At 39.8% G+C, this 25,771-nt stretch overlaps 1 protein-coding gene across 1 annotated transcript in view; it reads left to right on the top strand.

Annotated features, from left to right (window-relative positions):
- SPAG16 (sperm associated antigen 16) overlaps window positions 1–25,771 on the top strand; it is a 659,304-nt gene that overhangs the window by 554,677 nt on the left and 78,856 nt on the right. The window lies entirely within an intron of this gene.

The following is a 25,771-nucleotide window of genomic DNA, read 5'->3' as shown; positions in this document are numbered from 1 at the left end:
TGCCTAATATTGTCCTCCTAAAGAGAAATGATTTTTATTATAAAACTAGAGGCCCGGTGCACGAAATTCGTGCACAGAGGGGGGGTGCCCCTCAGCCCAGCCTGCACCCTCTCCAATCTGGGACCCCTAGAGGGATGTCCGACTGCCTGTTTAGGATGTCCAAACAGACAGTTGGACATCCCTCTCACAATCCAGGACTGCTGGCTCCCAACTGCTCGCCTGCCTGCCTTCCTGATTACCCCTAACCCCTTCTGCCTGCCAGCCTGATCATCCCCTAACCACTCCCCTTCCAGCCTGATTGATGCCTAACTGCTCCTCTGCCAGCCTGTTTGCCCCTAACTGCCCTCCCCTGCAGGCATGGTCACCCCTTACTGCCCTCCCCTGCAGGCCTGGTCCCCTCCCCCAACTGCCCTCCCCTGCAGGCCTGGTCCCCCCACAACTGCTCTTCACTACAGGCCTGGGTCCCCCTCAACTGCCCTTCCCTGCAGGCTCGGTCATCACCAACTTCCCTCCTCTGCCGGCCTGGTCACCCCTAACTGCCCTCCCCTGCAGGCTTGATCGCCCCCAACTGCCCTCCCTTGCAGGCCTGGTCCCTCCCAACTGCCTACCCTGCTGGCCATCTTGTGGTGGCCATCTTGTGTCCACATGGGGCAGTCATCTTTGACCACATGGGGGCAGCCATCTTGTGTGTTGGAGTGATGGTCAATCTGCATATTACTTTTTATTAGATAGGATAGAAGCCTGGTGCAAGGGTGGGGGCAGCTGGTTTTCCCTGAAGGGTGTCCTGGATCAGGGTGGGGGTTCCCTTGGGGTGTGGAGCAGCCTGGGCGAGGGGCCTGTGGTGGTTTGCAGGCCCACCACACCCCCCGGCGACCCAAGTATAGGCTGGAAGCAGGTATCTGGGATTTATGTATCTTCTAAATAATTGAAACTTTGTAGCCTAGAGTGGAGCCAAGCCTCCTGCTTGCTCCGTGGTGGCAGCCATTTCTGTTGGGATTTATGTATCTTCTATAATTGAAACTTTGTAGCCTTGAGTGGAGGCCTAGGCCGGCAAGGGCAGGTGGAAAGCTTGGCTTCCTCCATTGCCAGGGAAACCCAAGCCTCCCTCCCGCTCTCTGTGGCCGCAGCCATCTTGGTTGGGTTTATTAGCATATTCGCTCCTGATTGGCTTGTGGGCATGGCTTGTGGGTATAGCGGAGGTACGGTCAATTTGCATATTACTCTTTTATTAGATAGGATATTATAGCTTTAATGAGATTTTTATAGAGAGGAAAATAAATCATGCAAATTCCACCATCCAGATATGGTGACTGGTTTCCATTTTAGGTATTTCCTTCTGATCTTCAGATATGGCCCTGTTCTTTGCATGGTTATACCTGATTGGGATTAGTGAACACAGAGTTATATGTTTGTGCACTAATGTGTGTATGTATGCTGCTTAAATAAGTTACATTACTATTTAATTAGTTAAATGTCTATATTTTCTTAATCATGCATTTTTATTTACTTTAGTAAATTCAATATACATTTGATTTTGCAAAACTATGCACTCTACACCAACTATAAATCATAATGAAATAAGAATCACATTGCATGCATTTTATTACTATGATCTATTTGTTGGAGGGGTAGGGGTGGTAAAACATAGGCTATGTAGTTAGTAGACAAGATTTTCCCCAGTTACTTCAAAAGGTTTACATTCAGGAGAAATCAATTGCAGCAAAGAGAGTCTGTGAGAAGAATCTACCTCAGGCACTTAAGCTGCAACCGGAAGCCCAAATATTGACTTCTGAGTCATGAGGGGATTTCTTATCGACTATTTACTTTAAAATTAAAATTTGGTAAAGAAGCTTACCCTGATATATTTGCTTAAGGGCAAATTATATTTTCCTGATTGAGATCCTATGATAAATGAATGCCAGAGATAGACCTTAGAAAAGAAAAATAAAATGTTTTTTGACTTTCAGGGCCAGTACTACCAATATGTTTCTTCTAATAGCTTTCTCCTCATATTGGACTTGAAATTTCTTTAAGATGAGAACTCTGTCATATTTATTTTACTGTCCCTCAGAATACCAGGTATTTATCATGCATTCAAAAATGTATTGAATTGAATAACATTCCAATGGAGTCTACTTACCTGTATAAATATTCAGTTGGTAAATTAGACTTGAAATGATAGTGTTATTGAATTTTGGCTGCATCTTAACCGTTCCGTTAATCCATTTGCATAGTCTTTGTTCAAGTATTTTACAGTCCATAGCTTTCTTTTCAACCATAATGCAAACATATTTAAAAAGGGAAAAATGAAATCCTTCATGGTATTTTTTACTTTCATAAGAACTGAGTTATTAAACTTGTTGGTTGATAAAATGGAAGAAGTGGGATATGAGCTATCTTTCTGGATGCCAATCTGATGATTCTGTCATTCTCTGCCTATAACATATTACATTTATTATAAGACCAAACTCCTCAGCTTTGTGAGATGGCACCTGACTACATGTACTATCTTTACCTCCAATCAACCTACCTCTTTCAACAACATTGGCTGTCTTTCTAATCCTGCAATATCTCAACTCTGTGACAAGTGAGAACTTTTCATTCCCCTTCCTATCTGCCGGAATGCTCATCCTTTGATTAGTCCTGTAATTGACTCCAGAGTCCTGTAGGTCTTGGGTGAAATATCTCCATCTGATCTAAAGTAGCTCCTCACCAGAGTTGTTTGTTGTCACATCACCTTTTGTTTATACTTTTACTAGTGGCCCAGTGTATGAAATTCGTGCATCGGGGGTGGGGGGGATTCCCTCAGCCCAGCCTGCACCCTCTCCAATCTGGGACCCCTAGGGGGATGTCCGACTGCCAGTTTAGGCCCAATCCCCTAAACTGGCAGTCGGACATCCCTCTCTCAATCCAGGACTGCTGGCTCTTAACTGCTCACCTGCCTGCCTACCTGCCTGCCTGCCTGATTGCCCCTAACCACTCTGCCTGTCAGCCTTCTTGCCCCCAACTGCCTCCCCTTGCTGGCCTGCTCACCCCCAACTGCCCCCCCCCCCACCAGCCTGATCACCCCCAAGTGCTCCCACCCTGCCGGCCAAATCACCCCCAACTGCCCTCCCCTCCTGGCCTGATTGCCCCTAATCGCCTCTGCCTCGGCCCCGCCACCATGGCTTTGTCAAAAAGGACATCCGGAATGTCTCCTGGTCTCATTAGCATATTACCCTTTTATTAGTATAGATAGGACTTCTCATAATGATAATCATATTCATTGGCTATGCCCTCCAAAAAAGTGTAAATTTCATGGAAACCTTTTTCTACCATTTTCTCTGATAGAAGAACCTGAATGAATAAACAAGTAAAATGCAAAAAAGGAAACATTTAATATCTTAATATAAGCAACAGATTAATTTGAAGAGGAGAGGTAATTCTGAGGCTGTTTTAGTTTTTGTTTGTCTAAAACCAATTGCTAGATTGTATTCCATGTTGTCAGCCAGCCAAACTATATTATCATCAGCAATTTAGACTCTAAGACAGGGGTCCTCAAACTTTTTAAACAGGGGGCCAGTTCACTGTCCCTCAGACTATTGGAGGGCCGGACTATAGTTTAAAAAAACTACTATGAACAAATTCCTATGCACACTGTACATATCTTATTTTGAAGTAAAAAAAAAAACAAAATGGCAAAAACACCTGCATGTGGCCCGCGGGCCGTAGTTTGAGGATGCCTGCTATAAGACATATGAAGTTAGGAGATTTTCCAAAGCTAATAATAGGAATGAAAAAAAAAAAAAAGAGATCTTTGCACTTGGTTTTTACTAAAAGAAAAAATAACAAATGTATTTTTAGTTTTTTTTAATGTAGGTAGGTGCCTTTTGATAGCAAGTATTTTTATATTTATTTTAACAATTAGCTTGAGCAGAAGTTCATAAACTTGGAAGGTTGTTGGGAAGTTGTTACTTCTAATGAGTAGAAAAAATAACAATAATTCAAACAATATATAAAAACCTTATTAAAATAAATATTAGGAGACCATAAAAAAATAACAGTAGTATTTCATTTTATATGAATTTCAGCGAGCTTAACAAGTCTAAATGTTGAACTTTTAAGAATTTTTACTATGTGCATAATTCTAATAGAATCTAGCCCACTTCAAAGGAAATCAGTGAAAATAATCGGTGATGTGACAATAAACAACTCTGGTGAGGAGCTACTTTAGATCAGATGGAGATATTTCACCAAAGACTATGGAGTCAATTACAGGACTAATCAAAGGATAAGCATTCTGGGCAGATAGGAAAGGGAATGAAAAGTTCTCAGAAAAAAAAAAAATCAGATAAAATGAGGATATTTGTGATTTTAGTACACAGTGCTGTAATGTTGACAATATTTCATAGACATGCTGAATGCTTCTTGCTTTTCTTTGAAAATTTTGTATCATAGTGTCCCATTCTGTCTGTGTACATTTTGAAATCAGAATATTTACCAATTTGCTTTTTAAAACATGGTACAGGGTAAGGAATAGTGTTAGCCTTCTTTTGCTTAATACAAACTTAGAATCCAAATTTTAGAGCTGAAAAGAATCACAGAAACCCCATACTCTATCCCATCATTATATAAAGGCTGCAACAGAGGCTAATTTAAATGACCAGCTTAGGATCTGGAAAATAGTTATGGCAGAGCTAAAGCCAAAATTCAAGTCTTATCATATTCACTCCAAAACTCTTTGTGAGGTGTTACGCTGTCTACTTCGACTTGATATATTATGTATGGTAGCGTAATGGATTCTCTTAATAGGTCGAACAAGCCTTTATTTTGGACGGACAGATTAGTTGAGAGAAGACAAAAAGGATCACAGCAGGTTCAGATGAAAAATTTATAGGAGCCACCATCTAAATCTGATACTGACTCAGTGTGAGACGTACAGATGACAGCAACCGACCCTCTAAAATATTTATATGGGGTCGGGGGGAGGCGGGTGACTAGCAAAAGCAGAAAAGTATATAATGCGTAATTATTATTAAGAATTCCAGGGCACGTTAGTTTTCTGTCAGTAAATTGATTTTACTCAGCTTTCCTGACTGGATAATTTGTTTGTCTTGCCTGCATATGTTATTTTGTTGAATTATTATCATAATTATTTGCGTGAAGCAGTTTTCTTTAAAATGTAGGGACTTTGCTTACTTCTTGTTAATTTATGGTTTAATAATAGCAACAACAACAAAAATAGCAAATATTTATAGGGTGCTAAATATATGCCTGCTACAAATTAGCACTATTTAACACTTTACATATTTTAATTCCTTTAAATGCTTCAGACATTTCCAAATATATTACATAATTGCCACAAAACTTATGTTTGGTGCTTTTATTTTCTCCATTTTACAGGTGAGAAAACTTAGGAAGATATACTAAATTGTAGAGCAGAATAAAGTCTGGAAATAATATTCTCAACCATATTTAAAATATGTAAAATTAGGTACTGGCCAGTGTTGGTCAGTAGTTAGAGCCTCCCCTCAAGTTGAAGGTCAAGGATTAGATGCCCAGTCAAGGGCATGCACCTGGGATGTGACTTAGCTCCCTGCCCCTGGTTGGGGCATATGAAGGAGGCAAACAGTAGGTGTGTCTCTCTCCCATCTATGTTTCTCTCTCTCTCTTCCCCCTCTCTCCCTTCCACTCTCTCTGAAAAGCAATGGAAAAAATATCCATAGGTGAGGATTAACAAAAATAAATAATAATAATGCTAATAAACATGTTTATTATTATTAATAACCAATAATAAAATGTATAAAATTAGCTTTTTGAAAAAGAGGCTTGACATGTTAGCCAAAATTAAGAGAAAAGATTGCATTCCAAACTGATACTTTCTGCTGATATTGGCAGGAATTTTGCTGCTCTAATAGTTTCTGCTTAATGGACAAATTGCTTTAAGTACACATATACCACCATGGCAGTAAGGATGAATATATTTAGCACTTTCTTTCTCATCTGTGATTATTCTAGTGCTGCCTATTTGTACAAAAGCACTCTAAATGTAACCTGAAAAAAATATAACACTTAAGAAATTAACATTATAAACTTAAAAAAAAATTACTCATACATAAAGGGGAGCAATAAAGTTAGTCATTTATTAAATAAAGCACAATGGAAGCATTCACTATGATTTTGTTATAGAAACAAAGAATAATCAAAATGCATCCTATTGATATGATACATACATATATAAGGATTTTGATGAATGGTCCATAGCCATATATAACACTCCCCTTTTTTCAGAGGGTTATATCTGGTAATGAATATTCTTTGAAAGAATCTGCCCCATGGGGGTGGGAGGGAGAAACAAAACACAAAATGAAGATCCCCTTCTAAGATATGGAAAAGCCTCATTATTTTATGTCATATTGCTTTTCTTCACCCCTTTATCTTAATAAATTTGACCAGCCCTCCAAAAGCCAGTTTAATGATCTCATCTCTGAAGTTTTTTCTTTACCTTAACTTCTCCTTTGACTTTTCCCAGCACTGATATCTACGCACCACAGGCAGCACTCAGTTATGTGGTATTTGTGCTGTTAATTATTGATTCCACTACAAGCCTGTGTGTATTAAATAATACACACCTTGCAAGTGGCGTCTCTGTCTTCGTTTTATTTCAGTCACAGCACTGACCACAGAGCCATAGGCAGGAGACTCTCAGGGGCACGCTGGTCCCTTTGTCCTATAAAAGTAGTGCATACTGAGTTCTGGTCCATAAGAGCCACTTAGGAGGCTCCTGAAGTCACTAACTCCCGCAGGCACACCAAATCCACAGCTACACACAGCACAGTGCCCTGTGAAAGAGATTCACAAACTAGCTGAGCAGCACCTGCACAGGAGGGCAATGAGAAAATACCCGCTTCAAAACGGGTAGGAAGCGCGGAAATGTCTCTCCCCATACACCTACAAGACAGCAACATACAAGAGGAGGGAACTTACAACTCGCAGCCTCTCCCTGAGAAGCAAAAGGTGCGGAACCTCTCTTTACCACCTCACTTTTCAGACTTCCATCTGCAGGAAGAGCATCCTTTCCTCTGAGAGCCCACAGAGCTTTCGTCCATGAAACCCGTAAGACTAGAGCATCTGGTTCAAAGGATCTTCTGCGGCTACTGTCTCAGGGTTCAGCCCAGAGGGAGAGGACTGAAATGCCCACCCCCCAGTCTTTCCCTGTAAGCAGCCAATTGGCATATTTTAAAAGACAACCATAAAATTATTTTCGTTGCTACTTCATAACTGTAATTTTGCTACTGTTAATGAATCGTAATGTAAATATCTGTGTTTTCCGATGGTCTTAGGAGAACCACTGCTGTAGAGCCTAAGACCATCGGAAAACACAGATATTTACATTACGATTCATTAACAGTAGCAAAATTACAGTTATGAAGTAGCAACGAAAATAATTTTATGGTTGGGGGTCACCACAACATGAGGAACTGTATTAAAGGGTCGCGGCATTAGAAAGGTTGAGAACCACTGACACACCAAGAAAAAAGAGAGAGAACTCAAACAAAATTAGAATGAAAGAGGAGACATTACAACGGACACTGCACAGATAAAATAAATCATAAGAGACTACTATGAAAAATTATATTCCAGTAAATTAGACAACCTAAAAGAAATGAATAAATTTCTGGAAACATCAACTTACCAAGACTGAATCATAAGGAAATAGAAAATCTAAACATAATAAAGGTCATGTATGACAAACCCACAGCTAACATTATCCTTAATGCTGAAAAGCTGATCCCTGTCGGGAGAAGTGACATCTTAACAATATTGTGTCTTCTCACCATGGAATCATTGTGTCACTCCATTTGTGTAGGTCGTCTGAAATTTCCTCCAGTAATATTTTGTAGTTTTCAATGCACAGGTCTTGTGAATCTTTTCTTAGATTTATCCATATTATTTCATGTGTTGGATACTATTTAAAATGAATCATTTTTGAATTTCAAATTCTGATTGATTGATGCTAGTATATAAAAAAACACAACTGAGCTCTGGCTGGCTGTTCAGTGGTTAGAGCATCAGCCCATGGACTGAAGGGTCCCGGGTTCAAGTCGGGTCAAGGGCACGTACCTTGTACCTCAGTTGCAGGTTGGATCCCTGACCCCTTCAGGGCACGTGTGGGAGGCAACCAATCGATGTGTCTCTCTCATATCAATGTTTTTTTTCTCTCTCTTTGTGTATCTTCCCTCCCTTCCATTCTCTCTAAAAAACAACAGAAAAAAAAAATATCCTTGGTTGAGGATTAATAAAAACAAAACAAAAAAAACCCACACAACTGGTATTTTAGTAGAATAATTTTATAGTCCATGACCTTGCTAAACTCACTTGTTAGTTCTAGTAACTGTTTTATACATCCCATCAGATTTTCTACATAGATGATCATTTCATCTGCAAAAAAGTTTTACTTCCTTCATTCAGAAAAAGAAAAAAAAAAGCTGAAAGCTTTTCCTCTAAGATGAGGAACAAGACAAGTAAGGGTGCCCACTCTCACCACTTTATCCCAACATAGTACAGGTAGTGCTAGGCAGAGCAATAGTCAAGGTAAAGAATTAAAAGGTATCTAACTGGAAAGAAGGAAAAATATCTCTATTTGCAAATTAATGCTCCCCATAATAGGCTAATGGTGGATCAACTTGAATTCCATCATGCTTGTTTCTTAAATTGAATTATAACTTTTTTGAGTGATTATCTTTCCTAATTAGTTTAGAATTACTTAGGAATTAAGGCTAGAAATATGAACTTGGTGATTAGTAAATAAAGTACTTTGGAAAGGAAATTTTAAATCATGTTAATTTGGTGTAAGACTACCTAAATCTCATTATTATATCCACAAAAATCCCAGTCTTAGTTTTCTTACTTGTCTTTCCTCCTTACATACTTAGCAATGCCTGCACCTGGCATGGTCTGCTGTTACCTTCTAAACTTCTTTCTATTGATTGTATTATCAAAATGTTGACTTTGAATGATTGCTGAGCTCTATCCATATACACACTTAGAGCATCTTAAACTAAAAATAATTCTACTCTTCACATTTTTTTTAATCTTTTCACTATTATAAGACTTATCAATGACTTCTTTCTGTATCCCATTATAGGAATGGCAGCATGAAATAAAATATACGCTGACAGTTCTCAGATTTATTATTGTATTTGATATATTCACATTTTAAAAAGTGATGTTCCACTGTTAAATTAATCCAAAGAGATTAAATCTCCTTAAAATGAATTAATCCTCTCAGAGTAGTATTTTTTTGCCAGCACTACTTGATCAGACCATAATTGCAGGGGGGCTTTCTGAGCCTGCAACACTGTATATCTATTCATCTCTTTTAGGTAGAGCTTTTTTCTTAATATCTTAAAATATTGACTTTCTGTCTAATCATTACAATCAAAAGCATTCACATTAATGCATTTCAATAAAAGTATCAACACCAATATAAAACTACTCGAGGCCCGGTGCACGAAATTCTTGCACCGGGGTGGGGGGCGGGGTGTATGTGTGTCCCATAGCCCAGCCTGCACCCTTTCCAATCTGGGACCTCTCGAGGGATGTCCGACTGCCCATTGAGGCCATCCTTACCTGGCCTAAACGGGTAGTTGGACATCCCTCTCACAATCCAGGACTGCTGGCTCCCAACTGCTCACCTGCCTGGCTGCCTGATTGCCCCTAACTGCTTCTACCTGCCAGCCTAATCACCCCCTAACCTGATTGATTTCTAACTGCTCCCCGGCTGGCCCAATTACCCCTAACTGCCCTCCCCTGCAGGCCTGATTGCCCTCCCTTGCCAGCCTGGTTGCCCCCAACTGCCCTCTTCTGCAGGCCTGGTTCCCCCCATCTGCCATCCCCTGCAGGCCTGGTCCCTCCCAACTGCCCTCCCCTGCAGGCCTGGTCCCTCCCAACTGCCCACCCCTGCTGGCCTGATCACCCACAACTGCCCTTCCCTGCTGGCCATCTTGTGATGGCTATCTTGTGTCCACATGGGGGCAGCCATCTTTGACCACATGGGGGTGGCCATCTTGTGTGTCAGAGTGATAGTCAATTTGCATATTACCTCTTTATTATATAGGATATTTTGGAAGTAGATTTGATTTATGTACTTGAAAAATCAGTGTGTGTGAAAATTAACCTTTTGCACTCGGATGTCGAGTGTGACGGTTATTGAATGTATCAATAATTTGAAACATAAAAAAAATCCAAATAAATAAGTTTGTATGAAAAAAAACTCCAGTTTTTTATTCTACTGCTGCGCTTTGTAAAATCTGGGGTATTTAAAAAATTAAATCCCGAGTAGAATAAAGGAATTGAGAAAAAAGCAAGCGAGTGCAAAGGGTTAAAAAGTCAAATTTTCATGAATATTAGCTTAAAGTTTTCAACTAAAGTTCTTGGAGAACTCATCTCTAGTTTTAGCAGTCAGCACCTGTCCATTTGAGTTCATGATTTGCCATCTGTCAAACTTGACTGTGGTTGACACCCAGCCTGAATCTACAGCAAATCATGGACTTAGTAACAGGGACTCCATCGAAGACCTGATGTTTGGCTGTATATATTCCATCCTTACCTGGCTATAAACAGCCTACTTTATACCTATACAATGTCTCCCTTCCCCAAAGAAAGAGAGTTTATTAAGCAAAATACAGTAATGCTTATGTCTGCTCTTACTGCCTTTCCCAGATGCGTGTCTGGCCAAACTACAAATCTAATTTGATCAAACTCCTGAGCATGTAACCAACATTAACAACTGTTAGAACACATTTTAATTCTATTACCTCACAGAATGGAGAATTCTTGATTTGTTTTAGAGTAATGGTTGTGCCCATATTCCTATGTGGGCAGTGGACCTAGTCGTGGTCATGGTGCTGTCAGCCCAGGGTTTGGTGAAATCAGGCCCATTGACTATGGAGAGGTGGGGTGTAGAAGAGGTAGCACCAGACCCAGTATAAGAGTTAGATCATGGACATAATGGACAGTGCGCATGTCCACCGTTTCACTCGATTTTTGAGATCAGAACTGTGCTTTCATCATTGCTTTCTGACAAGTCTTGCAGTTGATACCCAGGGAAAGAAAGTGGGCAGGGCCTTTTATGGCTGCTGAATCTGCGTGAGAATTAATTGTTGGATGCATGCTTTACTATACAACAAATTTTAGCTCATACCCATACAATGAGGAGTATATTTAAATTCTAAACTTATTTCATACTCTAATGAAACACCTTTTTCTCTAACTAGCATTTAAGTATATTTTTTGCATCATACCTATAATAAACAATCCTTCAGAAATACTGAATTCCCTCCCTTCCCAATCTCTCTTTAATTGGAAAAGAAGGCATAGATCAGACCAGGCGACCAATCTGTTACATATTCTCAAAACATTTTCTTGCCAATGTTCAGTTAATTTATCTTTTTAAAGTTTCCCTTTAATTAGGTAACTTTAAAATGTGACGTTGCCCAAGAAATAATAACCTCATTGTTTTGTGGTCAAAATGTACAACTAAGCTTTTCAGTCTATATAGTATACTTAAGACAGTGTGAAATCTACTCTCATACCTACCACATTTTTTAATTAGAAAGAATGAAAAAGAAATTGTTATTACATGGAAGAGATTAAAACTGTGTGCATTTAAAAATGACGAATTGTAAACCTGCAAGGATAAAAGTATTTCCATACTAATAAGTTGAATTATTCAAAGGAAAAATATAATATTTTGTATGGGTTTTAGGGTGTGAATCATTTCCTTTATGATGAAAATGATCATGTTTAATGATGTGAATCATGTTTTTTAACAGTTATGATAAATCTCTTAAACCCAAACTGAAAATTATGTGTCAGAGGCTCTCAAATTAAAAACAAAAGAAACACCCTCCCAGGGCAAGTTAGTAATTTTTAGAAATGTATTATCTCTCAGTTTATGCACTTGAATACCACTTGGTAAATTCACCTGCTGCAATAATGTGTACTTTGGTTTCATGCAGAGGGAAAGATATCTCATTATATCCTTTTAATAATTTTAATCCAAATGGCTTAAATGGAGAAAATAATTTTTATCCTGGGTACATTTGGTCATATCTCCAACATGTACTTGGGCCTGACTTTTAAACCTTTGCATAGGACTCTTGGTGTCATATTTGTTTAGTATAGGTTTAGGGATACTCCAGATCAGATGAATCCTTCTATACTAGTAAGTGCTCATGGATGGAAACCTATATATTGGCCTCTCTCCATGTGTTCTGGTCTGCTGAGCTGCACTGATTTCTAGAAATGTGATTATCCACACTGATGATGTTTTATTACTTTATGTTTATGGAACCAAAGGCATTAGATTATTATTTTACTTAGAATAGGAATGATTTAGACTTATTTTTTAGAAGTAGCATTCTGTTATTCTCACCAAGAACCATAATACAGTGGAATATAATTAGTACCTTATTTCTGTATGGACTTTCCATTCCCAGCTCTTTTTGAGGCAGATTACCCAAGTTCATTTCTGTTGCCACAGATCCTGCTGACAAAGCATTCGAGTCAGGGTTTTTATTGTTGAAGGGAAGTGCAAAATGGAAGCAACTCCTTCTCTTAAAAAATTATAAGCCAAAAGAAAAAAACCGCTGAATATAAAAATATGATTACAGAATAAAAAAATAAATAAAACCACCTGTAGATATCTTACTATATTATTTTAAATGAACAAACTCTAGTTAAAATGGTTTCAAGTAAACAAAATATATATTTAAAAACTAGGTAAGTCAAACCGATCATTTAATTTAATGAAATTTAATTGATGATCCATCTACCTAAGTGCCATCTTTAAGAAAACCCATGCCCTACCTGGTTTGGCTCAGTGCATAGGCATCAGCCTATGAACCAAAGGGTTCTGGGTTTGATTCTGGTCAAGGGCTCGTACCTTGGTTGCAGGCTCCTCCCTGGCCCGGGCCCTGGTCAGGGCTCGTGCAGGAGGCAACCCATCGATGTGTTTGTCTCACATTGATGTTTCTCTTTGTCATTCCCTCTCTCTTCCACTCTCTAAAAGTCAATGGGAAAATATCCTTGGGTGAGGACTTAAAAAAAAAAAAGAAAGAAAGAAAATTAACATCACCACTGATATTTGTAAACGGTGAGATAATACACTTGTTAGTCCAACTAATAGTAACATGGGCATTCCTGAAAGGGCCTTTGTGAATTTAAAATCACTTCTTATTTAATTTTAGGGTAATTTTTCCAAGATCTTTCTTTTCTCATCTGCCAAAGAATTCCCAAGGATTTAGTTACATTTTATTTATTCAGGTTTTTTCATAAGATATATTTTGGAAAACTTCTCTAAAATCTAACTTTTTTAGTAAAATCTAACTTTTTTAGTAAAATATAACACCAGGTATATTATACCAACCTTAATCCTTGTTGTAAGGCTTAAATAAGCCATATGGACTCAGCTTTAGCATTCCATAAATGTTAGCTATCATGAAAAGTTTTTATTATTCTATTGATTTTCTTTAACATTCACTAGTTAAAAGGTCTTTCAAAATTAACTTTTATGTCTCCTCTTATTTCACATGAACTTTTTCAATTTCTTTATCCATGATTCTCTTTCAGGTACTATTTGTCTATTTTCAGAATAGACCACCAGTAAGGAATGGCAACATGATTAATGTTCTTTGGTTTTGTTTTTAAAATTTTTAAATATTTTTTATACATTATCAAGGATTGTTTCTTTTATTTTGTTTCTATTTTTTTTTTGCTTTTCCATATTATTAGACAAAGGCCTGTATCTTTATTAATCTACCCATAGTAATTTTTAAGTAATTTAAAGAGATTATTCAAATATTGCTATGCACTAATAATTATTCAAATTAAATCTACTCCATGGTGGCATTATTGACTTGTTTACTTGAGGCATTGTATTTGTATGTAGACCTGATAACTTTTTTATTTATCACAAGTTTGTTTGTAGTTTAGAGCCTAATATTCTATTGTTACTGTGTACTATATGGCTAATTCAAACTTAGAAACTTGGTCAATATATCTTCTTTTGAAAATAAATACATAACTTTATTTTGCCTTGGATTATGCTTTCTTAGAAATTGAACCATTACTATCCCATTAGTAACATTTTCATTCATATATAATATTTTTTCTTCTTAAGTTAGTTCCATGTATGTAATTATGGTTATAGTTGCATAATGTTAAAACTTATGGAGGAGAGTTAGCAATATTGAATTGTACTTATTTATGTATGAATTTTAAAGTTGTTTCAGAAAGTCTTAAATTTACCCTAAGTTCTCACTTTATTGTCTCCAAATTCTAAAACATAAATAAAATCCTAGAGTTCCACTTAGAAATTTAGTTTTAATACTTTTAACAGTTAGGAGCATATACCTTAGAGACAGTCTCTCTCTCTCTCTCTCTCTCTCTCTCTCTCTCTCTCTCTCTCTCTCTCTCTCTCTCTCTCTCTCTCTCTCTCTCTCTCTCTCGGATTTGAATCCCAACTCTACCACTTATAGAGAAATCTTGAACAAGTTACTTAATATTTTCTTGAATATATTGTTGAATTTGGAAAGATGACTGCTTTTAGGATAAGGGGAGGTAGAAAGAGAGGACATTCTAATAAAGTGACACAGTGTGATGAAATCATGAGCAAGAAGTGGTCTAGAGACCCAGAGAAGTATCGACTAAGCCAGATGATGCACATGTGTGATGGGTTAGGAAATGTTAGGAAATAATAGTTAGATCGGGTGGGTTCACATTACAAAAAACCTTGAACATCTGGAAAGAAGTAACAGTTGAGTAGAAGTGTATCATGATGAGAGCTGTTTTCAGAGTTAATTCATTTATACTATAGAAAGAAGAATAAACTGTCATTAAAGCAACAAATTAGCTACTGTATTATCTTGATGTGTAGTAGAGAGTTAAACTAAATATAATTTAAAAAAAAAAGAAGGAACTGGAACATTGTGAGAGGATTTCAGTGGGAGAATTGCCTGGATGGAGGCTCCTGAGCCCATCACCTCCCAATCATCATTTCTAGTTTCATCTATTTTTCCCCACTGTTTTTCAGTAGCAGGGAAGTAACAGTGAGGGAAGAAGCAGCAAATGGGCAGGAGATGTTAGGAGTGGAACAGTCAGGAGAGAGATTAGTAGTTGTGCACTCTTGAGTGGCCTTTTTTGTGTGTATGCAGGCATAAAAGAATGCAGTCCTACACCAACTTTTCCTTTTATACCGGTTAACAACATATCTGAAGAACCCCACCTGCTATAAAATTCACGAATGGGTGGTATTTATTATTAAACACATTAAACTGATTTAGAGACTATTACTTCCTATTGTTGGTACAGTTGCCATAACCTCAGTTTGGGGGAAAAAAAAGTATAAATGTTCTGTTGCCTTTAAATAAAACTAAAACCATGAGTGATTTAATCTCAAATATGAGGTCATCTAGGGAGACAATGTGTCTACCTTGAAGTGAATACATTATATTTTTTTTCTTTTTAGCAAGTCTTGCATAAATATCTCCTTTATTGGCTTTGGTTATTCAGACTTAGTTTAATATGGAAATGTACTTTTCAAGGCAGTACAGACCTCTGGCTTCTAATCCAATGATAGTGGTGAATGAAATGAGATTGGAAATATCTTGTCATTTATCAGCACTAGCGTGTTTTGTTCATGGAGCATTAATAATGGAAGAGGAGATTGTACTGATTTTGTCGTCCTCTGTATAACCAGCTTCTATTATACTAGCCTTTGTCACCTTGGTGACCATGTTCCCTCCTGACCTTTCTTTACAAAGAAGGTTTTCTTTCCAGCTTATGAAACCCAAGTGCCTTAATGAGTGCTTCTGTAGGTAGCCTCTCGTACAATGTTGTAATAATGCAAAACAGTGCTCCCGAGAGGCAACACAGCAGTAATCCTATTATGAAAAGCAGCCTATGTCAGAGATAACATAAAACACAGTTTCAGGGGGATGGGAGAACATGGTGGTGCATCCATGGGGTACTGAACAAGAGATGATCTCAACCTCATCAGCAGGTAGCTGACTGTGGATTCTAATTTTCATTTGCTTGTCATGCTACTGCTCAATGATGGGCAGTTACTCTTGCCTGCTCTGTTGCTAGCTACCTTTTTTTTAACAGGGACCCATAATGAAAGTTGTAGTTAGTAACTGTGAAGAAATTTCCCCTCCTCCCCTACCTCTGTAGACTCTGAGATTTGAATAAAATGTGTTGTGGCTTGTTTTCGTATTTTTTATTTTTGGTGATGGTGTTGTTGTTTTTTTTGTTGTTGTTGTCTTTTTTAGAAAATACTTCTTTCATTAACTTCTATAACTCTAAATCAGATTTCTAGATTCTTAAATACATAGACATGATTTTTCTTTAATTTTCTAACTTGGATATTTTGTCTCAAGATTCTATTAGGGTTACATAATATAAATCTTCATATGTTGACCCTCATCCAATAATTTCAAAAATGGCTGATATATTGCCCACATCTTGGCCATTCTCATGTTCTTACCTTCATGCTTAAATCTGTGGTAGTTAGCACTTCACCAAATGGTCAGTAGGCCTGATGTTGCCAGAACCTGCATAAAGAGCACTGTGATCCAAATTAGTTAATTTAAAAAGCTCTCATTATTGGATTAATAACAAAACCTTATGCCATAGGCATGAACACATAATGAAACACAGAAAGTATATACAGTCCCAAACAACCCTCTGATAGACAAACCCCAGGTTGTAGTGCCAGCTCCTGATCCCTGGATACACAGGGTGGGTATGTTTGCACTCTAGAAAATTAGAGTCAGGACCCCATTAGAGATAATAACCTCCTCACTTAGCAGTTGAGAAAACCACATCCCAGAGAAAATGTCCCATTTTCTAACCAAGGTCACAGTGGGACTTGTGTCGATATAAGGACAAGAATCCAAGTTTTTTGACTTCCAGCCCAATGTTATTTCCACTTCATTTTACTGCCACAAAGTACAAGTCATTAACATTAGCATAGAAAGTAATTTGAGCACATGCTCCATTGAAAACAGTCTATGTTATAATGTCAAAGATATCCAAGCCCAGGAATGGGACCATTATAGTGTTAACTGAATGATGGGTCTCCCAAATGAAACGAGCATAACTCTGAACTCATTCTGCCTTTTGAGAGATGCCTATCAATCACTTAAGATTCCCAAACCTACATGAGTCAATTTCCAGAATGGTTTCGTTTCTTTGGACTGCAAGTATCCCAATGGTTAATTCCAGAACCGATGTAAACAACAAGGGGCTTATTAATTTACAAAACAAGTAGACCAGAGGAAGGCAAGTGCCAGAATAAATTCGTCAGTATCGCAGTGTCGAGATTCTCCTTCTCCGTGATTCTATTGGCTTTGCATTTCTAGTACCACCGTGTTTCTCGGCATTATTTGCAGCCGTAGGCAGGAAAAAAAGTGACTAATGTCTGTCTGTGTCCCTTTTTCAGAGTAGAGGAAAACTTTTCCAGTCACTCTCCCAGCAGACTTCCTCTTATGGCTCATTAGTCAGAATTACATCACATGTCCTTGTCTAAACCAATCACTGTCAAGAAAATGGAATTACCACAATTGGCTTAGAGTAACCAACCTTTATTTCCCCTGAAGCAAAAAGCCTTCAAGTATCTGGACAAAATCAGAATTCTGTTGGAGAACAAGAATTTGGAAATATTTGAGGGAGGATGATGATTGATTCACATAATCTGGGTATATTTCTTAATTGCTAAGCATATGCTTCTTTTAGAAGATATTTAGAGTGTGAGACATTATCAGAACCCAGGATTCATCAGCACCTGACAGGTGACAGCTACTTGCCACACATCTGGAAACATCTGTTGCATGCAATAACATGGCACCTGGGAATAGGAACTCCCGCGCCAATTATGACTGATATCCCATACTTGCAGGAATCATTATTCTACGCACAGGAACAGGAAACTCGGCAAATGTTAGAGAACACAAGTTTTAACTTAAGCGATAATGGAAGTTTTCATTCACTTCCCCACCCCTGGTCCCCAAAATAATCTCATTGACTCTCCCAGAAATTGCACTTGATGAGGGATGTAAACTCTTTAGCAGGCTCCACAGCGGCCCAGAATGTAGACCAGACCTAATGTAGCGGGATGTTATTTAAAGCCTGCAAATGGGATGGCAGAGGTAAAAACAGGCATCTTTCCTTCAAAGCACACAGAACAGACTTACATGGCTCTAGCAGAGGGTTTCTGACAGGTCAGAACCTAACCTGAAGGGGAGCAAGCCGGGAGAGGTCAGGGAGCTAGGTCAATGATGCGCAGCTGAAAAGATGCCGCTGCTTTTCAGCTTTCTTTGTATCAAAATCCGGCTTTTTACATTGCTTCTTCTAAAGCACTCTCATTATGTTGCTAGGAACCTGCAACCGGACATGTTGCCTTAAATACGCTTTGGAGACAATGCCAGTTTTGAGGATTTGTTCAGGAGCAATCATTTTTCCTCCTTCTCCTAGTTATGCTTCAAAGTAGAGAAAAGATCATCAAGTTTGGGTGGAATTTAGATTCTGAAGGTTTCCTTAATGTTAGGCTAGATTATTTGGATTTTATACCTATGAACTAAGTCGATCAGAGGAAGTGTTTAAATAGAGTAAAAGAGTGAAATCAGGATTTTAGAGAGGCTAATGTGTTTTGGACTTTGTAGGATAGGAAAGTGGAACAGGCGAAGTGAGTGAAATACTGCACGATTCAAAAGGAAGTGATAAAATCCTAAACCACAGAAATGACTGAGCCAGACAGAGCCATCACCAGAGAATAGCAACAGGAATCAATGGAGGACTCTGTGTGGGAAACTAGGTGGAAATAGAAAGTAGTACACGTTGATTACTATAGTGTCCAAGACTAAGTGACAGAAACTATGATAGAAATGGAGTTTTGTGTTTGTTCTGTTTTTTTGTTTTTTGAGAATCTATGTGTGTGTTTTTTTGTAGCCCCCAATACACGCTTGAAAGAAAAGACGGCATTCATCTTTTATTCCCATCTTTGTTAACACTAGAATATCTAACACAATGCACAGAATAGAGTAGATGTTCATTAATATTACAGAATAGATGGGAGGTTTAGTAATTAACAAATTGCTGTTAATATATCCCCGAAACTTTAATATGGTAATGGTAGATGAACAGTGAAATTTAATTTTGTAAACCATTTTTCAGAATAAACTTTGAAAAAAGGTATCTTGACCCATAACCTAGAGTATTCTCTGTCATCACATGTTCTTAAAATATTTGTCCAGTGCCATGAACTTACACACAGGATGCCAAGCCCAGTGAGGCTGGTCTATATATTTTAATCTTCGAAAGTTGGCACTGCTTTAAAGACCCCATGTGGTTCAGCCCCTGCAAACTCTCCAGCCACATCTCTGCTACTTCACCTTACACCAAACCCCAAATCCCTCTCTGTCCAGCCATAGTGACTGTTTTCCTCACTTCTCCTTGCCGTGCTCCCTCATTTGGATCCTTTGCCTGAGGTTTTTTTATTCTACTTCTACCTTTACCTGGTCCAGTCCTGCTCATTTTAGAGATGAGTTACTTCCCTCCAGAACTCCATGTACTCAGTCTTGGTCAAGGGCCTTTACCTGCTCCCATGACACACCAGCCTTTCTTCACACAGCTCATATCACACTATTGAGTTGCCTTTTTGTTTGCCCTTTCTTATTAACCATACTCTTAGTACATAGCCTGGTACTTAGCTGTTGCTCAATAAACATTGGTAAATTCATTTATGAGTTAAGTAATGAAGAAAGATGATTTTAAGTGTCTTGGTTGGCAAACATATAAAGTTTGTTAAAAAAGGCCATAATCCTCTTATACTAGTCAAATCACATAAGCCTGTTGGTATGTTAGTAAGTAAATATATTGTGTATAGATTGGAATACAATGAAAGTACTACAGTAAATAGTATTTCTCCTAGTTTGTGTTTCAGTATTTCCTTACCAGGAGTAAAGAAAGAACAAGATAATGGCTGTTAGAGAAATAATAATTAGAATATCTTCATCAAAAATAGTTTTGTATGACAAGAGTATGATTAAGAGAATTCACATACAGGATTTAATAACACAATGACAAAGAATGGACAATTGTCTTCATGCCACCAAGGAGAAGGAGAAATTTGCAAAAATTGTGAATAGATATTCTCATTGTTACAACTAGGATTATACTTCTCCCCACAAGCTCACGTTCCTTTCTCTCCTTTCCCTACTACTGCCAGCTCAGAGTCAATGGTGAACACCATCTTACTAATAAAAGAGAAATATGTAAATTGACTGTCACTTTGTGACACTCAAGAGTGAGTATGCAAATTAACCCAACAAAGATGGCAGCGGCCCTGCCCCCTGGCGCTCCGGGCCTCTGGGCAGCATGCCTCCTCAGGGCCTCCCTGCCACACTCCACACCTGTCAACTGTCCTTGCACCTGCCCTATGGCCCAGCCCCCTGCCTCAGAGGCAACCCTCTGGTGCTTGAGGTCATAGCTCCTTGTGTCTGGCATCTCCCTCTATCCCACCCCTGCCCCGCTGTTCTGGTAAACAAAACTCTAGCATTGGAGCAGCCCCGCGGGCACAGATGTGCACAGGAGCTCGCTCAGTGCACAGTTAGTGTATCCTGGGAGCCCCGGGCCAGCCAAAGGGTGATGGTGGCGGCCGTGGCAGCAGCGGCAGGTGGCTCAGCTTTGTTTTGAATAGATGAAAGAGGCCACCCACACAGTAACCCAAATTATCAGATCTCCCTCCTCCCTATCTCACCAAATCAAGAGGGGAGGGGCGATGGGCATGGAGGGAGGGCGGCCGGCAGGAGACGGAGGGTGGAGGAGGAAGAGGATGAGGAAGGGGGCCAGTTGCATCCCACTTGCACAATGGGAAAGTGAAATGCACTAGCGCACCCAACCTCTCCAGTCCTCCCCGCCTGCCTGGCTCCCCCGATCTCTTCCGCCCTGTGCCTCCCTGGGAGCGCCAGCACTGCACAGAGGAACTCTCTGGAGAAGGAGGGCGAGGCGAAAGCAGCACCGGAGTGCGCAGGGCTTGCCACACCACCGCCGCTCCACAGGCTGCCAGGGCGAGCCTGCCACGTGCCGGCAGCCAGGGGTAGGAAGGCCTATTCTTACACCAATCTTCCTGCATCGGGCTTCTAGTATAAACATAAACTTGAAGTCTTACCTCACATGACGCAAGTTTTATAATCAAGCCAATCACATACTTCCTAAAAACCTAATGTGTAAGATATACAGTCCCTTATATCAAGAAAATCAGTCAAGGAATAATCATGAATGCTGAAGATTAGTCTAATTAGTGCTGGTTTATAGTATGCACAATATACAGGGTATCTCTCCAAAAAAATGTATGCACACTGTAACTGCTGATAGCTCAATTTTGAAAATGAAATATATTTTAATAAACATCACCTTTATAATTATTCAAAGTGTGTATATAAATTTGGGGGGGGGGCGACCTTCTCTAGGCAAGAGAACTCTAGACCAATAAAGGCTAGTCAGGGTCATCTGTGTATAGGATCATTTATTCTATAAAAAGTTTGTATGGATTAAATATTCAACCATTTGGATCACCAGTGACATTAGTTGACTTTTGGGTAATGGGTACACTAGCATACTTTGCTGATGTTAATGTTTATATTTGCAAATAATTATTCTTGGTACAATTCTACCAAGGGATACCAAATATGGCTGCTCAAGCCTACATTGTCAAAGGTGGTGACTCTGGTTCTAACCTATTCAGTAGGTTAAATTGACCTATTGCTCAAATTATTTTAATTTACTTAAATCTGCTACACAGTGGAAATGTAAATGCCATATATTATAACAATTATCCTAACTTTTTAGATCATTTTTAATTACAGAAATACTAGTATGGATTCCAATAATAAATCTAGAACACAGGTTTCTTTGTTTATTAGAATACTAGTGGCCTGGTGCACAAAATTCGTGCACATTAAAAGGGAATTAATTAGAGGAAATATTTTAATATTGCTATTTGCTCTTTCTCTATAATAAGTGTCAGAGATGAAAGAAAATTAGTAAAATGTATATAAATATTGCACTGTGGGACCCAGAGTCAAGTCCCTGCCCACCCGCGCACGCCTCGAAATTGCGTGAGATCCAGACCTGGCCAGCCCCACCCCCGTCAAGCCCTGCCGGGCGGGGGTGCAACCTCAGGTCCCTTGGCCTGGCACTGGGTGGGGGTCCCCACCCAGGTCCCCCATCAAGCCCCACCAGGTGGGTGGCGCAGCCTCAGGTCCCCCGTCAAGCCTCGCTGGGTGAGGGGTGAAACCTCAGGTTCCCTGGCACACGCCAAGGGGGGGCACAGCCTCAGGTCCCCGGCACACCCCCAGGTCCCCTGATCCAGTGCCAGGGTGGAGGGCACGGACTGAGGTCTCCCAGCCTGGCACCGAGGTGGGGGGATACAGCCTGAGGTCCCCCGTCAAGTCCCGCTGGGCGGGGTGTGTGGCCTGAGGTCCCCCATCAAGCACTGCTGGGCAGGGGATGTGGCCTGAGGTCCCCAGTCCTGGGCAGGGGGCATGGCCTGAGGTTCCCTGGCCAGGCACTGGAGTGGTGGGTGCGGCCTCAGGTCTTCTGGCCTGGGGCAAAGGGCACAGCCTCAGGTCCCCCGCCCTGGCCCGGCGCTATGCAGCCTCAGGTCCCTGCTGATTGCTGCTTATGGCTCATTACGGGAACCCCACCTCTGCTGTGGGCGCAGCCATATTTTGATGGTGTGATGGTCCATTTGCATATTACCTCTTTATTATCTATAATAATAAAAGTGTAATATGCTAATAAGACCAGTCAGCCTAATGACCTTCTGGACGTCCTTCTGGATGAAGCTTCAGTGGTGGGGGCCAAGGAAGAAGTGGTTAGCGGTAATTAGGCAGGCAGGCAAGTGGTTAGGAGTGATCAGGCAGTCATGGGAGTGGTTAGGGGCAATCAGGCAGGCAGGTGAGCAGTTAGGAGCCAGCAGTCCCAGACTGTGAGAGGAGGGTGTAGGCCAGGCTGAGGGACCCTCCCCTCTCCCCCGTGCACAAATTTTGGGCACCGGGCCTCTAGTTTAGGATAATTGCTTATTAATCTGGAATGTTATTAGAAAAAAATAAGTCCTACAAATGATTTCTCTATTTTTGTGTAAATAACATTTTATTGATATGAAAATTCAAAATAGTTTTCAAGTTGATTAATAGGTAAAAGGCCCAAATAGTTCCACTTATCCTTACAGTTAACCTTTTGCACTCGGATGTCGAGTGTGACTTGACACGGTTAGCATCGGTAGCAGCTCGAGAAAAAAGCAAGCAAGTGCAAAGGGTTAAACTTGTATTTCCTTGAGAAAGCCTAAGGTCCCAAACTGCATTAATTTTTTATTTTTTTCTGTTCTTCTATTATACTTTGTGCATACTTTATTGGTATTTCAACCTTCTAATGTAATGCTGGCTTTTAAGCTTGAAAAGTAACACCTGTTCTTTTGAAGCAAATAAGTCCATGTAGAGTTATATAAGGAAAGATATAGCAACCTCCTGCTTCCCTTTTCCAAACACAGCTATCTTGAGTTAGAGAAAGAATTTTGCAGGTTTTCTTCCCCACTTTTCTGTCGTGTGTGTGTGTGTGTGTGTGTGTGTGTGTGTGTGTGTATACACACATCAATGCTGTTCCCACATTGATTTATTATTATTTGGTTTTAGTCTGTCTCTTGCACTCTTCCAATGATTCTCAATCCTTACTGAACATTAGAATTGCCTAAGGGTGGTTTTTAAGAAATTCAAATATACTGACACTAGAGGCCCAGTGCACAGATTCGTGCATGGAGGAGGAGGGCTCCCTCAGCCTGGCCTGTGCCCTCTCACAATCTGGGACCCCTTGGGGGATGTAGCAGTGCATCAAGTGGCAGGCGGCCAGGGAGGAGCCCGAGCCAGGGCTAGGGGCCACTCGTGCTCATCCTGGCCCACTGTGCCTGCCACCGCACTGCTTGGTAGCTCTGCTGCAGAGTCAGGAGAGGCTCTCGCAGCTACAGCTGTGCTCACCAGTCATGAGCCCAGCTTCTGGCTGAGCAGCACTCCCCCTGTGGGAGCGCACTGACCACCAGAGGGCAGCTCCTATGTTGAGCATCTTTCCCCTAGTGGTCAGTGCATGTCATAGTGACTGGTCAACCAGTCATTCTGGTTGTTCTGGTTGTTCAGTCATAACGGTCACTTAGGCTTTTGTATATATAAGACTAGAGGCCCAGTGCACGAATTCATGCATGGGTGAGATCCCTCTGGCAATCGGGGCCAATTGGGGCCAGCAGGCCAGGGGGGACGGACCACGGCAGGTCATAGCTACTGGCTGGTCATCCAGTAGTAATGATGCTTAGGCTTTTATATATATAGATTCCCTCCTCCAAATCTGATTTGATTGGTCTGACTAACTGAGGGGAAAACTAGGTGTGCCTTTTTAAAAATCATCCCAAAGGTTAATGGCATCTGATTTATCTGTGTAGTCCCCATCCCTTCTTCTTCCTAATCTTGAAGTCTCATAAGAGATTGGTACCCAGGGTTGTTGAATCAATTGATTAATTTATTTTTAAAGAGACAAAATTGCCTTGATTAGCTATAATGGATAAAACCTAAATCTCCTGTTTCTAATTTACACACAGAAATGCCTCACTTTATGGGGGGAAAAATAATACATCATAGAAAAACTGATACCAAAGTGTATTTCCAAAAAATAAATTACATTTCCTATAGTATTGTAGAAAGTTGAAGTATATTTTGGAGAGAGGAATTGTTGGCTCTAAAAAGTTTAAATTCTAAATTTTAGTGAACATTTCAAATGTAACTAAATTATTGTAAAAATAGTAATCCTCCCACTTCATCTACCATCAGAAAAGTGCTAGCAATTATTTGTAAAAGTAATTGTTGCACAGTGATAGTTACTGCTCCAGGGCAAAAGGTGGTGTGGTCATAAGCCAGGCCTGACAGGAACCTGAGTGTGCTCACAATCAGGATGCGGGTCCATCACCTGGAACCAGACCACTTCATGTCAACACTGACTGATCCACGTGGCGACCAAGTCCATGGCTCCAGGTTTGTTTCAAACTTAACCAGAGAGGGTTTCTGCAAATCCCGTTACTGACTGATGGAATAATTTATTTTTTCAAATAACTAAAGCTGTGGAGTCTTTCTTGGGCACTCACGCCATCATTTTTAGTTCTTTCATCTAAAGGAATTTATTGTATGCTTTCTTACTTGTTCCCACCCGCTGCTTCGTGATTGTTTGTTGAAGTACATCTGTCCTGTTGAGGGCAGCTGTTGGCATTGTTTATTTAGTGTCTCTCCTGTGGTTTTGATCCTAATAGAAAAAGCCCATTCTTTCCCTGGGTCCTCCTCCTCTCCCCATCCCACCGAGTTTCAGATTGCTTTGAAAGGGTGATCCGGCAACCTCTGTGGGCACTGGTGTTAACAAAGCACTTTCCTCATTTATTTGTAAGATGTTTTTTTAAAGGATATTATTTAAATGACTACAGTTGTATCTCAAAAAAGAACCTATATCTATGTAAAAGGATGAGGGTTTTCCAGATTAAGTATTAGGTCATATTTATCTCCAGCAGGAAATTTGGGCACATACCAACAATGTGGATGAATAGAGAAATAAGGAGTTCAAACTGCTGAGCTCCCATGTGGCCATCCTTAAATGTAGTAAATCAAGGATTTTTCTCCCCATAGAAAGTTAAATAGCAGGT

This window comes from Eptesicus fuscus, chromosome 11 (genome assembly GCF_027574615.1).
Source record: "Eptesicus fuscus isolate TK198812 chromosome 11, DD_ASM_mEF_20220401, whole genome shotgun sequence".
Classification (NCBI taxonomy): domain Eukaryota; kingdom Metazoa; phylum Chordata; class Mammalia; order Chiroptera; family Vespertilionidae; genus Eptesicus; species Eptesicus fuscus.
The sequence above is the reverse complement of the archived record's forward strand: the minus strand, read 5'-3'. Positions and strand labels throughout refer to the sequence as shown.